General features: G+C 36.6%; 1 long non-coding RNA gene across 2 annotated transcripts; it reads right to left on the minus strand.

Moving 5' to 3' along the window:
* Nucleotides 1-1,912: 1,912 nt before the first annotated feature.
* Nucleotides 1,913-16,469, minus strand: LOC122240085. 2 transcript variants are annotated; one of them, XR_006219410.1, is made up of 5 exons: nucleotides 16,353-16,469; nucleotides 14,613-14,708; nucleotides 4,670-4,815; nucleotides 3,802-3,886; nucleotides 1,913-2,086 (listed from the first exon to the last, which is right to left on the minus strand). It is a non-coding gene; the product is annotated as an uncharacterized LOC122240085 (long non-coding RNA). The 2 variants fall into 2 exon arrangements; XR_006219411.1 differs by having other exon boundaries at nucleotides 1,913-2,091.
* Nucleotides 16,470-16,937: the final 468 nt, after the last annotated feature.

The following is a 16,937-nucleotide window of genomic DNA, read 5'->3' on the forward strand; positions in this document are numbered from 1 at the left end:
TGAAACAAAGGAAGACTGGAAAGTGCAACACAATTTCTTATTCAGAAGCCTTTTCTAATTGCCTGGTGGGCAGTGACAGAATTCTTTAGCATATGGCAATGGGGGACAAATGTGGGCTATATGGTTCAGTTAAGAAATGCTCTTTCTCCTGCTAGAAGCAAAGATGTTTTTGAGGTCAGCATTTCAGCCTTAGCCCCAAAGATGAGCTAGAACGAAAATGCAAAACATTCCATTTAAGATAATTTGTATTTCCACTGTGTGCAAACCCATGGGAGAACTTGCATTAGAGTTCTGAACTTTGCTGTTGACAAGCATTGTTACTGATCAGCAGCTCATTTCCAGCATTGTGGTCATCATTTGATCTTTTATTAAAGAAAATTCTTCCAAAAATATTAATTTGAAAATTAATGTCAACACTTTCTGACATTCCATCCCTGAATGCTGAAGAAGAAAAAAGTTTTAGAGTTTTTTAATAATCTTGGTAAATATTATTTGAACTTTACTTTAAGCCAAAACAAGTTTCATGGGGGAAAAAAAAATCCTTTCTTCGGCCATGGGCAATAAATTTGGCCAGGAGGGTCTGGAAGCAAGAAACTGAACACGCTAAATACTAAGTGTGCATTCATACCCAAGGACACTAGGATTTTCAGAGACGTTTATTCTATTCCCCTAAAATGAGACATGTTTTCAAGAAAATCCTTAATTCTTGTCCATTCTCTCTTTATCTCCTGAGTGGGTATGTGGATATACCTTCACGGGCTTTTTTTTGGTTTTGTTTTGTTTTGTTTTCTTTCAATATTCAGCGGTTAATAAAAAAGCCACTGACTGGACACATTATCCAGTGTTCCTCGTGTTTGGTGGAAAGAAGAAAGAAATGGGAGGCTAATGATTCGGTCTAAATCCAAACATGTCTCTCCAAGATTAAGGTTTTTTTCAAGGATTAATGAGCGTGTGTGCGTGTGGGCTGTGGACGCATGCGTGCGCACGTGTGGGCACATATGTTTGTGTGTAGCAACTAGCGTCTCAACTAAGCATTCCCTCCTTTCCTGTAAGTGGAGTTTCTCTGTCTCTTTTTCCTTTTTTTTTCCACTGTGGCTTATGGGGAATATATCTCAAGAGTTTGAAATAACAGATAGGATTCGACATGGTTCTTTACCACAAACAGAGGATGTTTACTTTCATTCGGTAATTGCTTGAGTCAGAGGAGAAAGGAAGACAAAGAAACAAAAACAAGTGAAGGAGGAAGAAGAGAGTAGAAGGATGAACGGATGAAAAGAAACGTGGTTGGGGGGTCCTGGAGGCTCTGGATTGGCTCAGAGGTGGAGAAGAATGAAAACTGTCTAAAGAACTGGCAGGTAATTCTCTCAACCCCAGGCTCCAGATAAACCTGATCCAAGAAAATAAGGTACAGATGGTGAAAGGGATTTAGCCTAGCAACATTATTCGGTAAAAGAAGAAAACAAGCAACTTTTGTTTCTTCATGTGATAGAAGTTAGATTGATTGACTGTAAATTATGGGAGAAGACCTGTAACTTGGGCTGCAGTCCCACTCTGCTGCTCTCCAGCTGGGTGACCTTGGACAAGCCATTTGGAATCCTTCACCCACAACACGTTGGCAGCAATATTAAATTTCATTCCTAATTCTTACTGTTGCCTTGAGGACCAAATGAAATAATTCATTATATATTTTCTCATTCTGTAAGATTTATCAGGTATCTACTATAAAAAAAAATGGACAAACTCCTGCCTAATGAAGTTTACATTCTAGGTATATTCCAAATAGATTTCAGTATATGTTGCAATATGTGAAACACACACACACAGGTATATACACACATACATACACACTATTCAGTATGGTAATATACAGAAACATTTTACTTTATTCTGTAAGGATGGTTACTGTGTTACTCTTCAGTGGGGTAGAAGTTAATAAGAGCATCTTCTTGTGGATCACATAGTACATATTTGTGGATACATATATGAATGATAAATTTAGTTCAGCAGCATGTGTGGATGGTTGACCTATGATGACAGTTGGCTGCATCCAGCTTATTTGTATTCATTTACATTTCCCAACATATAACTGTGCTGCCAGAAAAAAAAAACACCTTAGGAAGAGCAGCAGAAACATTTGCAGGGCACCCAACTGCAAGATACTAACTGCTTCAGTCAGTTTCAAAAGAACATTCATATCTAGACAGGCTCATTGCTCTCAGACTCACTGAGTGGGATGCTTTTTCTTTAAACTGCTTTTGTTTAGCTGGGACATTGCCTTCCTCAAAGGTGAGAAAATCACTGCTACAGTTGTTAATACATGAATAAAATACACTCAGGATTTGCTCTTGCCAGAAACTGCAGGGTTTCTGGAAAAGGATCAAGATTCTCTTTTAGCCTTCTTGCCCTCATCCCTTCCTATTCCAGTTTTGTTCAGATAGTTTACCACAAGATGGAGGAAGCCAAGGTCAGAGGCAATGGAGGTTCATTAACCCCTGGAACAGTCACTCTGGACCTCATCCTAGCTGTTGGGAGAGATGATACAGAGAATGGGAGAGATGATAGTGTCAGGGATGGACATTTGTCAAATGAAAAATAGGTCTGTAAGTTATTTTTATTTTTATTTTGAAGAAAGGAAAGTTTGGTTAAAGATCTTAGGTGATTGTGGTGTTCTATTCCTGAAAGTTGCAAGGTAGCCCTATGGTGCTTGTTATATGACCTTGTACGTTTGCTCTCTGAAAGTGTTTTTTTACCCATCCAATTTCCACTACCACATCTCTTCCTGGACACCAAAGAGAGAAAATCAATGTGTAAAATTGTAGGAATGGAATGAGTAGAATGAAGTATAGCATCGATTTTATTTCATTCTGTTCGATCCCATCTGTATTACTATTACTAATTGTGATAATAATCCATACCACTTCATGACTGCTGCTTGCCAGACATTTGTTAATTGCTTTACATGCCTTATTTTAATTACAAGTTCACTCAACAACCACATAAGGTAGACTTGAGTATTATCCCCATTTTACAATTGAGGGAACAAGCTTAAAGAATTGAATAGCTTGTCCAAGCTACCCAGCTGAAGAGTGTGAAAGCCAGGATTCGAAGCCATGACTTAATGCCATGGTGTTAATCACTCAGCTGTTCTGCCTTGCCTTAAATTTTCTCTTTAGCCTCTTTCCTGGCACTTATGACTTTTCTTCCTTTCTTTCTTTCCACCACACTCCCCACCTGCAGCCCTTCCCTCCCAAAGATAATTAAAGAACCAAATGGTAATACTAACTAAAAACAACAATCTAAAAAAGTAAATCTAAAACACATAGACCATTAATATTTTTTCTTGCTCTTCTATGTATGCAGACACATGTTTTGGTTTCATGATGGCCTGAGAGCAGAGCCGGTCTCTCAGGTAGTCTGCACTAAGACTAGGGTAGCTTTGAATAATGATAACATTTCTTGTACATCCTCAAAGCAGATTTCAGGCCTAGAAGAGAACTTACACTTTATTAAAAGGCTGTTTTCTAAAGGTTTTGGTCTTGCCAAGAACAGCACTGTTTGATGATTAGAGGCCATTGGTGGTCTATGGCAGCCAAAGTGACATGGCTCTCGGTTGCCTCCCAAGAAGAAAGACAGCAAATATCTGAAGACTTATATAAAAAGATATTCAAACTTGATTAAATGAAGTAGGAAACAAAGAATTGAGTGATGCTTCCAGAAAGGTTTTGCGAAAGTCAAAAGAGCAAATATAAGTGGCTCTGAAAAAAGAAACAAAGTACCCCAAAGAAAAGTCTCCATACTTACCAAGAATAGTGTCTTGAATGTTTTTTAAAGCGGTAGTTCCACTGACTGGGACTGCTTCAGCTTGTTCCGTTGGGATTGGGGTGGTCTAAGAAAGGGAAGGGCTTCCATGTTTCAAAGTTGGATGGGGGTGTAAAGAGCATGGCTCCAGTTGAGGGAATGAGCAAAAACAACATGGATTTACAATGCGCTAATCCTGCATACAGCCGCTACCCAGATGCCAGGCTTGAATTAAATCAGTGTGGAAAATTTTGGTTTGCTCAGTTCGCTGCAACTCATCTGTGTGGGGACATTTAGAGTATATGTCTGGCAGATGTTTGGGGACTATTATTAAGTTATTTGGTAAATGTGTAAAATCTATTTTTAAAAAACTGATACTTAATATTTTTGCCAGCAGTTCACATATTATCCACTACACTGGAGTGGAGACATGGTATTCTGCCCTTTACAAGCTCTTTCCCCGCCCAGGCTCAGCCAGAGGTCTCTCCACAAGCATAACAATGGCCTCCAGCCTCCGCAGAAGAAGCCTGCTCCTTCTTGCCTGCCTCTCTGCTTTTGCCCACTTCTGTTTTGGATTTTTTCGTCTTGATCTCCACCTTGGTGTGATGGTTTATATTTTCTCTTGCTTTCTGGACCATCTTCACTTAGAGAATACATTTCAGTTACCATTAGCTCTTGCCTCACAATTGAAGGTCAGTTCTGCCTACTCCCAAAATCAGACAAAGTTCCTTAGACCCAAATCTAAAGCAGAAACCTGACCTGTCTCTCCCACTCAAATAGGGGAAGAAGTTGCACTGTTACACAATGCTTAAAACGGATAGTCTACATGAAAGTCCTATGTACCAGTATACAATTTTCATCTGTTCCTTACCTACAAGGTGGATCCTTACTCCCTAAAGTCACATTTGAGTTTTCTTCTCTTTCTCCTCCTCCATTCCCCTTTCCACGCCCGTTGCATTGCAAATTCCATTGGCCTGGATCTCCTATGAGGGGATATCTGGCATTGTGTCCTGGTGTCTTGGAAAGGAAAAAAAGTGTGAGAAACAATTTCTCTCAAATGCAGCCTGCTCAGTGGTTTATGTTTCAGGCCAGAGGCAGATTAGTCTCCATACTATGAGCATGTGAACCAGAATAACATCGTCCCTTGACTGAGTGTTAAAGTATTTTTCTAACTTGCTGAGTCATCACCAGTAATAATAGTTCACTTTAAATGTGACTTTCTTACTTAAGGGCACAGAGGATGCTAAAGATTGTTTCCAAGTAGTTTCTGAGCACTTACCCTATAATACATAACTGCTGGCACACTACAAATGTTCAGAAAATGTTCACTCCCTTTCTCTCCTTTCACTTATCTTTTTCTTGTTTTCTCATTCACTTCTCCTCTCCTTTTGTTTTCCTTCCTTTCACCAATTTTCATCATTTCCTCTTTCCTTCTCATACCTCTGAGTGCTCTGGTGGTGGTGCTCTGGCTTGGAGAGGCTCCTGAGGTCTTCTGTCTAGACCTGTTCTGTGCAATATGGCAGCCACCAGCCCCATGTGGCTATGGAGCACTGGACACATGGCTAGTCTGAATTGAGATGAACTTTGAGTGTGAAGTGCCTGCTACATTTCAAAGATTTAGTATAAAGAATGGAGAATATCTCACCAAAACTTTTTATAATAGTTGTGTTGAAGTGATATTTTATATATATTAGGTTAAATAATATATATTAAGATTAATTTTATCTGTTTCTGTTTACTGTTTTGTGGCTACCAGAAAATTCAAAAATTCAATTTAAAAACTTACCAATTTCTATATGTGGCTCACACTTTATTTCTATTATAAAGTGCTGATCTAGACTGTGGGTAGTTATTTTGGTACTAGAAGAATGATCTGTATATTTGAGAGGCAACAGGTTGTATTGCCCAAACATTGGCACGTTTCATAGATTTACATAACTTATTTTTGGCTTATATAGACCTGGAGCTGGAAAAAGATACATTATTATTCTCAGAAATAGTGTCTTATCTTCTATTTTTTGAAAGAGAGGTAAATACATGTCCACTACAATGGTTTCTCAATCTTTGGTGTACTCCCCAAGCCCTGAAGATTTTATTGAGCTTTATTGTGGTATTAGAAGGGCAATATAAATACCATTTATCCTAAGCTACTTATGTCTTCCTATCACTTTAGGGTATCATCCTATCCATTCCTTGGGAATGTTTCATCTAAGTTAAAACTGAAACAATACTTGGGCAAAGCTAATAGCCCGTGGCTTTATCTAAGTTATAGCTGCTTTGACAGGTCAGAGTATCACATTGTAAATCTATGCAGTGATACACAACAATAAACCAGTATGGAGAAAAAAAATACAGTTAGATTGACTGACATACATTTCATTTTTTTCTTAAAAGTCCAGATTGCTAGATCAAAAGCAGTAAGACTTAAGTGGAAACAGTCTCAGAAATACACTTTACAGCAATTAAGATATTCAAATGTCTTTGCTACTGTCTAGTTGGTTGAATTGTGTTGTATAAGTATTTTAAAATATTTACTTTTTAAAATGGAGGTAATACCTGTTCAAGTAGAACAATGGATTAAGAAAAACATAAATCATTAACAACAGCAATTCAAAGAGGAAGGAAATTGTCACTAAGTAGAAATGCAAGCAATGACCAATAAACTTTGAATTTGTTGTCTGGAAAAGCAAGTTTGTAAACTACTGATTTAGAATAATAAGTGGATGAAAATCAAAAAGAATATTCTGAGTGTGTGGGTGGGAAGGAGGGCAGGTGATTAGCCAGGTGGCTAATAAGGGAAGGGTAGCTCTTTCAGGTGTAAAACAGATTTTAGGGGCACCTGGGTGCCTCAGTTGGTTAAGTGCCCGACTTCGACTCAGGTCACGATATCACAGTTGGTGGGTTCAATCCTGATGTTTGGCTCTGTGCTGACAGCTCAGAGCCTGGAGCCTGCTTCAGATTTTGTCTCTCCCTCACTCTCTGCCCCTCCCCACTTGAGCTTTCTCAAAAATAAATAAGCATTAAAAAAATCAGATTTTGGGGCGCCTGGGTGGCTCAGTCGGTTAAGCGTCCGACTTCGGCTCAGGTCACGATCTCGCGGTATGTGAGTTCGAGCCCCGCGTCGGCTCTGTGCTGACTGCTCAGAGCCTGGAGCCTGTTTCAGATTCTGTGTCTCCCTCTCTCTCTGACCCTCCCCCGTTCATGCTCTGTCTCTCTCTGTCTCATAAATAAACGTTAAAAAAAAAATTAAAAAAAAAATCAGATTTTAAAGCAAATATAATTAAGACATTGTGGATATTCAAGAACATGGAAATAACTGGAACAAATAATTGTCACAGAAATTCATAAAAGGCAGTTCAATAGGAAACAAATAGTCTTTTTAGCCAGTGGTGCTAAGACAACTGGGTATCAACATGCAAAGGAATAAAGTTAGATCCATACCTCACATCATATACACAAATTAACTAAAAGTGGAACTTAGACCTAAATGAAAGAACTATAAAACTCTGAAAAGAAAACATAGGCATAATCTTTGTCACCATGGATTAGACAGTAGTTTTTTAGAAATGACACTAAAAGCACAAGAAACTAAAGAAAAAAATAAATTGGCCTTCATTAAAAAAACCAAAATACTTTTGTGCTTCAAAGAACATCATGAAGAAGGTGAAAAAACCCACATATTGGGAGAAAATAAAGTACTTGTAGTCAGAACATATAAATAAATTTTTTGACTCAAATACAAAAAGACAAAGTCTATTTAAAAAATGAGTAGAAGGTTTGCAGAGTCCTTTCTCCAGTGAAGATAGGCAAATGGCCAATAAACACATGAAAAAGTGTTCAACATCATTAGTCATTATAGAAATATAAATCAAAACTACAATGAAATACAACCACCTGCATGGCTGTAATAAAAAACAGACAATAACAAGTATTGATGAGGATATGGAGTAATTGGAACTCTTATACATTGCTGGTGGGAATGTAAAACGATACAGTTGCTTTGTATACAGTTTGGCAGTTCCTTAAAATGTTAAACCATATGACTCAGGCGTTCTACTCCTAGGTATATACCCAAGGGGAAAACACACACACACACACACACACACACACACACACACACAGAAAGTTGTACACAAATTTTGTAGTTGTATTATTTATGATAGCCAGAAAGTGGGAATAGCTAATGTCCATCATCTAATAAATGGATAAACAAAATGTAGTATATACATATCTTAGAATATTACTTGGCTATAAAATAGAATGAAGTTTTGATACATTGCAACAACATGGATGAACATTGAAAGCAAGTGAAATAAATCAGTCATAAAAGGCCATGTTTTGTATGGTTCCATTTACATGAAATGTACAAAATAGGCAAATTCATGTAAACAGAAAGTAGATTACGGGTTGACAGAGACTAGGGGAAGGGAGAATGGGGAGTGACTGCTGACAGTGGGTGGTTTCTTTTTGGGGTGATGAAAATGTTCTGGAATTAATTTGTGACATTTGTTGGGCAATTCTGAATATACAGAACCTGAGTTGTATACTTTAGTGTGAATTATATTTCAATAAACTTGTAATTAAAAATTAGCTCATATAAATGATTTTAATATATAATTGAGACATTACAGAACAGTGAGGAAAGATTATTCAATAAATGGTATTGGGACTATCTACAATTTTGAGAACGTAATGAATTTATATCCTCACTGTGCTTCAAAATAAATTTCAGAGGGAATAAGATTTAAACATTAAAATTTAATCATGGAAAAAGCAAAACAACAAAGTAGAAGTAAATATCAGGTATTTATATATGGAGATGGAATAAATTTCTATGCTTAGAAACAATAGAAGAATCCAAAAATGAACATTTTAAAAACAAATATATAAAAATTAAGCAGTATATGATATAAATAGAAAAAATACTAATAAAAAGGAAAATAGATTGACAAAGAACACGTTGAAAAAATATGAATGACAAAGTTAATATCTTTATTGTGGAAAAATTTAGTTTGATAAGATATAAAAAATGGAGCTGAGGATATAAACAGTTAACTCACTGAAGAGAAAATCATACAATTCAAGGCAGGGTAAAAGTTGTATAATAGCATTTGTTATAAAAAGGTTACGTGCTATTGTGCAGGAAAAAGTATCCATTCAGTCTGTGGGAGGGAAATAGTAAGGGACAGTGTACACGAAATGTGGAAAAATGCTCACTCATGCATGTAATCAAAGATGTGTATTTTAATAATTACCCTTTCTCCATCTATTAGCAAACATTATAATTCTTTTTTTTACTTCTTTTAATATTTATTTATTTTTGAGAGAGAGAGAGAGAGAGAGAGAGAGAGAGAGAGAGGGAGGGAGACACACAATCTGAAGCAGGCTCCAGGCTCTGAGCTGTCAGCACAGAGCCCAATGAGGGGCTTGAATTCACAAACCGTGAGATCATGACCTGAGCCAAAGTCAGAGGCTTAACAGACTGAGCCACCTGGGTGCCTCAGCAAACATTATAATTCTTAAAGATGATGTGAAGGAAAGATCAAAGTGGTATATTCTCAAGCATAGGCAATCAATGTAAGGCAGATCAACATCAAATGATAATTCTGTCACTTTATAAGCTGTGCAATTGTGGGCAACTAACACATTCTTGAATCTGTATTATTATCTATGAAATGGTGATAAATAATTCCTACCTTGTAGCATTGATACAGGTACTAATATTATATGCAAATAAGCTAGCTGAGCACTTGGCATGTAGCAACTGTGCAATAAACAGTAAATAGTATATTGGTCTTATAAATTAAGAAAGAACGAAGTTACATAAGAAAGAAATTTAGCAATAAGTAACAAGACCATAAGCAATAAGAAACAATAAAATGTTCATATTAATTGATCCAGTAATGTTACTTCTGGAATCATAAATTCCAAGGAAATAATCACTAATACTATTTTTATGGCATTATTTAGAATAGGAAATAATGTCCCATAATGGAAGAGTGGTTAAGTAAATTATGATTCCACTTACTGGGATGATGTGGCTGCCATAAAGAATGATAATTGTGAAGACCATGTATCTTCCTTTTATAAAGAAAAATTATAATTCTGTGCACAAAGTACACAACAGAGTGAAAAGGCAATTTATGGAATGGAAAAAATACTTGCAAATCATGTATCTGATAAAGAATTAATATCTAGAAAATACTAAGAACTCCAATAAACTCAACAATAACAATGGAGAAACAATCTGATTAAAAAGTGGGCAAAGGGATGGCTTTTCAGGGGAATTCTACCAAACATTTAAAGAAGAGTTAACACCTATTCTTTTGAAGCTGTTCCAAAAAATAGAAATGGAAGGAAAACTTCCAAATGCATTCTATGAAGCCAGCATTACCTTGATTCCAAAACCAGACAAAAACCCCATTAAAAAGGAGAATTACAGACCAATTTCCCTGATGAACATGGATGCAAAAATTCTCAACAAGATACTAGCCAACCGGATCCAACAATACATTAAAAGAGTTATTCACCATGACCACGTGGGATTTTTACCTGGGATACAGGGATGGTTCAATATCCACAAAACAATCAATGTGATAGATACATCACATCAATAAAAGAAAGGACAAGAACCACATGATACTCTCAATAGACGCAGAGAAAGCATTTGACAAAATACAGCATCCTTTCTTGATAAAAACCCTTAAGAAAGTAGGGATAGTAGAACCATACATCAAGATCATAAAAGTCATATATGAAAGACCCAACACTAATATCATCCTCAATGGGGAAAAACTGAGAGCTTTCCCCCTAAGGTCAGGAACAAGACAGAGCTGTCCACTCTCACCACTGTTATTCAACATAGTATTGGAAGTCTTAGCCTCTGCAATCAGACAACACAAAGAAATAAAAGGCATCCAAATTGGCCAGGAGGAGGTCAAACTTTCACTCTTCACAGATGACATGATACTTTATATGGAAAACCCAAAAGATTCCACCAAAAAACTGCTAGAACTGGTTCATGAATTCAAAAAGTTGCAGGATATAAAATCAATGCACAGAAATCAGTTGCATTCCTATGTACCAACAATGAAGTGACAGAGAAATCAAGGAATCAATCCCATTTACAATTGCACCAAAAAGCATAAAATACCTAGGAATAAATCTAACCAAAGAGGTGAAAAATATATACACTGAGAACTGTAGAAAGCTTACAAAAGAAATTGAAGAAGACACAAAAAAATGGAAAAATATCCCATGCTCCTGGATTAGAAGAACAAATATTATTAAAATGTCGGTACTACCCAAAGCAATCTACATATTCAGTGCAATCCCTATCAAAATAACACCTGCGTTCTTCACAGAGCTAGAACAAACCATCCTAAAATTTGTATGGAACCAGAAAAGACCCTGAATAGCCAAAGCAGTCTTGAAAACAAAAACGAAAGCAGGAGGCATCACAATCCCGGACTTCAAGGTGTATTACAAGCTCTAATCAACAAGACAGTATGGTACTGGCACAAAAACAGACACTCAGATCGATGGAACAGAATAGAGAACCCAGAAATGGACCCACAAAAGTGTGGCCAACTAATCTTTGACAAAGCAGGAAAGAATATCCAATGGAATAAAGAAAGTCTCTTCACCAAGTAGTGCTGGGAAAACTGGACAGTGACATGCAGAAGGATGAACTTGGACCACTTTCTTACACCATACACAAAATAAACTCAAAGTGGATGAAATACCTAAATGTAAGACAGGAAGCCATCAAGATCCTCGAGGGAGAAAGCAGGCAAAAACCTCTTTGACCTCAGTCGCAGCAACTTCTTGCTCAACATGTCTCTAGAGGCAAAGGAAACCAAAGCAAAAATGAACTATTGGGACCTCATCAAAATAAAAATCTTCTGCACAGCGAAGGAAACAATCAGCAAAACTAAAAGGCAACTGATGGAATGAGAGAAAATATTTGCAAACGACATATCAGATAAAGGGTTAGTATCCAAAATCTACAAAGAACTTATCAAACTCAACACCCAAAAAACAAATAATCCAGTGAAGAAATGGGCAAAAGACATGAATAGACACTTCTCCAAAGAAGACATCCAGATAGCCAGCCAACACATGAAAAAATGCTCAACATCACTCATCATCAGGGAAATACAAATCAAAACCACAAGGAGATACCACCTCACACCTGTCAGAATGGCTAACATGAACAACTCAGGCAACAACAGATGTTGGTGAGGATGTGGAGAAAGAGGATCTTTTTTGCATTGCTGGTGGGAATGTAAGCTGGTGCAGCCATTGTGGAAAACAGTATGGAGGTTTCTCAAAAAACCAAAAATAGAACTACCCTATGACCCAGCGACCCAGCAATTGCACTACTAGGCGTTTATCCATGGCATACAGGTGTGCTGTTTCGAAGGGGCACATGCACCCCCATGTTTATAGCAGCACTATCGACAATAGCCAAAGTATGGAAAGAGCCCAAATGTCCATTGATGGATGAATGGATAAAGAAGATGTGGTGTATATATATATATACATATATATATATATATATATATGTGTATATATATATATACACATACACACACAATGGAGTATTACTTGGCAATCAAAAACAATGAAATCTTGCCATTTGCAATTATGTGGATGGAACTAAAGGGTATTATGCTAAGTGAAATTAGCGAAAGACAAATATCATGACTTCACTCATATGAGGACTTTAAGAGACAAAACAGATGAACATAAGGAAATGGAAGCAAAAATAATATAAAAACAGGGAGGGGGACAAAACATAAGAGACTCATAAATATAGAGAACAAACAGAGAGTTGCTGGAGGGATTATGGCAGGGGGAAATGGGCTAAATGGGTAAGAGGCATTAAGGAATCTACTCCTGAAGTCATTGTTGCACCATATGCTAACTTGGAGGTAAATTAAAAAATTAATTAAATAAATAAATTTTAAAAAGTGAGCAAAGGATTTGAATAGATGTTTCTCCAAAGATGATACACACATGAACAACAAACACATTTTCAGCACTAATCATCAGGAAAATGCAAATCACAACCATAATGAGAGGTCACCTTACATGCATTAGGATAGCTGCATAAAAAAAAACAAAAAATACACACACACCCCCAAAAAAGGGAAATAAACTCCATTGATGAGGATGTAAAGAAATTGGAAACCTTGTACACTGTTGATGGGAATGTAAAATGATGCATGTGCTATGAAAAAAACAGTATGGTGCTTCCTCAAAAAATTAAAAATAGAACCACCATGTGACCCAACAATCCCACTTCTAGGTGTATATACAAAAGAACTGAAAGCAGAATCTTTGCACCCCCCCATATTTGTTGCAGCATTATTTACAATAGCCAGGAATGGAAACAACCTAAATGTTCATCAACTGATGAATGCATAAAGAGAATGTCACATATATCTATATGTGTATGTGTGCATGTATATATACACGCACACACACACACACACACACCCATATGCAATGGAATATTACTCGGCTTTAAAAAGGAAGAAAATCCTGTCACTTGCTACAACCTGGATGGGCTATGAGGACGTTATGTAAAGTGAAATAAGCCAGTCACAAAAAGGCAAATACTATATGATTCTATTTATATGAGGTATTTCAAGTAATCAAATTCATAGAAACAGAAAGTAAAATGGTGGTTGTTAGGGACTGGGGGAGAAATGACGAGTTGCTTAAGTAGTATAGAGTTTCAATTTTGCAAGATGACAAAGTTCTGTATGTCTACTGCACAATGTTGTAAGTATACTTAACACTACTCAACTATACACTTAAAAATGGTTAAAATGGATGGGGTGCCTGAGTGGCTCAGTCGGTTGAGCATCTGACTTCAGCTCAGGTCATGAACTCATGGTTGATGGGTTTGAGCCCCACATCAGGGTCTGTGCTGACAGTTCAGAGCCTGGACCCTGGTTCGGATTCTGTGCCTCTCTCTCTGTGTTCTTCTCTCTCTCTCTCTCAAAAATAAATAAAGATTAAAAAAAATTTTTTTAAATGGTTAAAATGGTAAATTTCATATTATGTGGGGTTTTTTTTTACCACAATTTAAACAATTTTATAAGTTGTATTTGTAAATATACAAATTTTGTAGAATAAATTTTTTTATTTTGTAAAATAATATAAATTGAGTGCTTTTCACTGCACTGGGTGCTGCAGCTTTGGGGGAGAGGACTTTGGAGGGGTAAAGGCCTGATGGTCCATACAGGGCCATTTGGAAGGAGCAAGGAGAAGCCATTGAAAATTTTAAAACCGGGATATAGGATATAGAATGATTCTGTTTACATTAAAAAAAAATTTTTTTATATTTATTTATTTTTGAGAGAGAGAGATAGAGCACAGGTGTGGGAGGGGCAGAGAGAGAGGGAGACACAGAATCCGAAGCAGGCTCCAGGCTCTGAGCTGTCAGCACAGAGCCTGGCGCAGCACTCGAACCCACAAACTGGGAGATCATGACCTGAGCCAAAGTCAGACCCTCAACCGACTGAGCCATCCAGGCGCCCTTCCGTTTACATTTTGAGATATGGGTCTGACTACAGTGTGGAAAATGGATTAGCTAAATAAAAAATTTTTTACTACAACTATGCAAAAACATGCATATGAAGGAAAAAACTAAAGGGAATAAGCTTATGGGTGTCTATTTTCCTTAATTAAAAGAAAATTCTTGTTCTTGCATTCTCTAACCCATAAAGGGAGTAGCCAGCAAAGCCACACTATTTGAAATTTATAACAGAAGGAGAGACTTATTTAATCCCCTTCCCTACCTTTCTCTGGCTTGGTTTACCCTTGAGTCATGCCAATCAAAGTTCAGTTCAAGGCCTGGCTATCTCCTGTGCTGCCACCTAGTGGTAACTTCCAAGCTGTCAACAGAAATTAAGATTATGCCAATTACATTTTGTTTTATGTCAAATAATCACAGCACAATCTAGGAATATGGCTGAAATTATTCTAGTAAATAACCTGAAAGTATGTCTCTATATACTAGTCTTGACTGCAAGTGGTTGGAGGATCAACCTTGTGAGCTCTTTAAATCCCTTCCAGCTTTCTTTTATGTGGCTTAAATTGGAAAAAAAAATTTTTTTAATCTGGAAATTTTATATTAACATGGCATAATTCACAGTAAGAAATTCTGTTGGCTAGGTTTTTTAAATGTCAATATTTAATAATTAAAAGACACCAGAGTTTTATAAAAGTAATGATTTTTTGATATATCAGGGCTAAATTTTTTAAATTGGCAAATTCATTGTTTTATTTGCCAGCTTGTCATCTTGCAATAAGAAACTTCATAAAGTGTATAATCAGATAATCCTCAGGGACCAAAAATAGTATATTTTGAGATTCAAAAAGATGTATTTTAACATAAGAAAATCTGTGGTACTTGATAAATAATAAAGTTTAAATATGGCATAAATAAGAATTTTATCTCATAAAAGTACTTTGCAATGAATGGGAAATGTTAATTTTTTTTCGGAAGAAAAATAGACCGTATATATCAAATCAATGTAAGATATTTCAAAAACTTACCTTATGCGTCTGAGATCTTTCCCTTCCCTTTCCCTTCCCTCTCCTCCCCTCCCCTCCTCTTCATTTCCCTACCCTTCTTTCCCTTCCCTCCCTTCCCTTCCCTTCCCTTCCCTTCCCTTCCCTTCCCTTCCCTTCCCTTCCCTTCCCTTCCCTTCCCTTCCCTTCCCTTCCCTTCCCTTCCCTGTTTATCATTTGTAAAAACCATGCGGCAAACTTTTCTACTTTTTACGTTCCCAAAGGATGTCTCAACTTATGAATGAATCCACATTTTATTAAAAACAGAGGATTTGGACTCAAATGCTCCTCCAATTCTGACTATGACCTTTCTAGGTCTACATGTTCCTTGGGCAAATGAGTCTAGTGGTCCTCATCTGCAAAATGGGATAAAAACCCTACTGACCTGTAGGGATTTTGAAGGATTAAGTAAAATAATGCATATAAGAAACTTAAAGTGCCTGGTTTGTGAAAAATGCTCAAGCAATCTTAGCAAACATTGTTACAAATAAAGAGAATCTCTGCTAATGAAATAGGTCTATAATTATGAAAGCACCATTTCTCAAAAATCTTCTACCAGATCAGTGGTATGATTTCTTTAAAACTCCATATGTCTGTGTTGAATGATTGACTCTGGTAACTTTTATTTAGTTGTTATTTTGAAGAAATTACAATCACATATGTATGTCAGAGTCTGTTCTTCCTTAGATACTGATCCAGTACAGTGCTCAGAATAGAAACAAGAAAATGACCCAGAGTAAGACCTGTTATAAAATTTTAATTAAAAGAATATAATAATTTAAATATTATATAATGTTTATTCATGCTTCAAAATATTTTAAAAGACTTCTTATACATCAGTGCCTTTTAAGTAAAGCTTTAAAAACCCTTGAATTAAGCAATTTTTAGTTAAAATAGAATTCATTTTAATAAACAAGCCTTCTAAATGCCATTTAAGGTTTCTTAAAGCATTCATTGTTGCTCACCATGTTGTTTAACTGGGGAAGCGGAACAAAGGAAGAATCTTTTATGATGTGATGTACCAGAAGTAAAAATATGTATGATATAAATTAAGTACAGAAATCAGAAGGATGCAGAGAACAGCTCAGAGTGAGGAGTAAAGAAGTCATCTATAGAATGTTCCAGAAGGTAGTATGTTGGCAAAGTTCTGGATTGTTGGAGACATTGTCATGGACTGTCACAAACTGAGACTCTGACCAAGGCTCAACTTGGTCAGAGTAGGCTTGATGGATGGAAAAGTTGGCACCTCTGCTAAACCCTGAGAAACAGGGGAAGGTGGTCAGGATATCCATAGAGTGGACAAAAATGTGGGCAAAAATGCAGAATTTGAAATATACATGGTACGGTTTGACCAAAGAAAGAATGCCTGGTGGTGCCTCTGCTAAACATCAGAATTAAGTCTCAGATTCCAGTATGCTGACCTAGACTCTGTGCTTCTGAAGTCAAGAATGCACTACTTATGAAGAGAGCTGTTGTATTCTACTTATGTAGTCAACACATATGTATTTAACTTATTATGTAGTAAAAACCCTTCCACACACTAAAGAACA

Source organism: Panthera tigris, chromosome B4, assembly GCF_018350195.1.
Source record: "Panthera tigris isolate Pti1 chromosome B4, P.tigris_Pti1_mat1.1, whole genome shotgun sequence".
NCBI classification, from domain to species: Eukaryota; Metazoa; Chordata; class Mammalia; order Carnivora; family Felidae; genus Panthera; species Panthera tigris.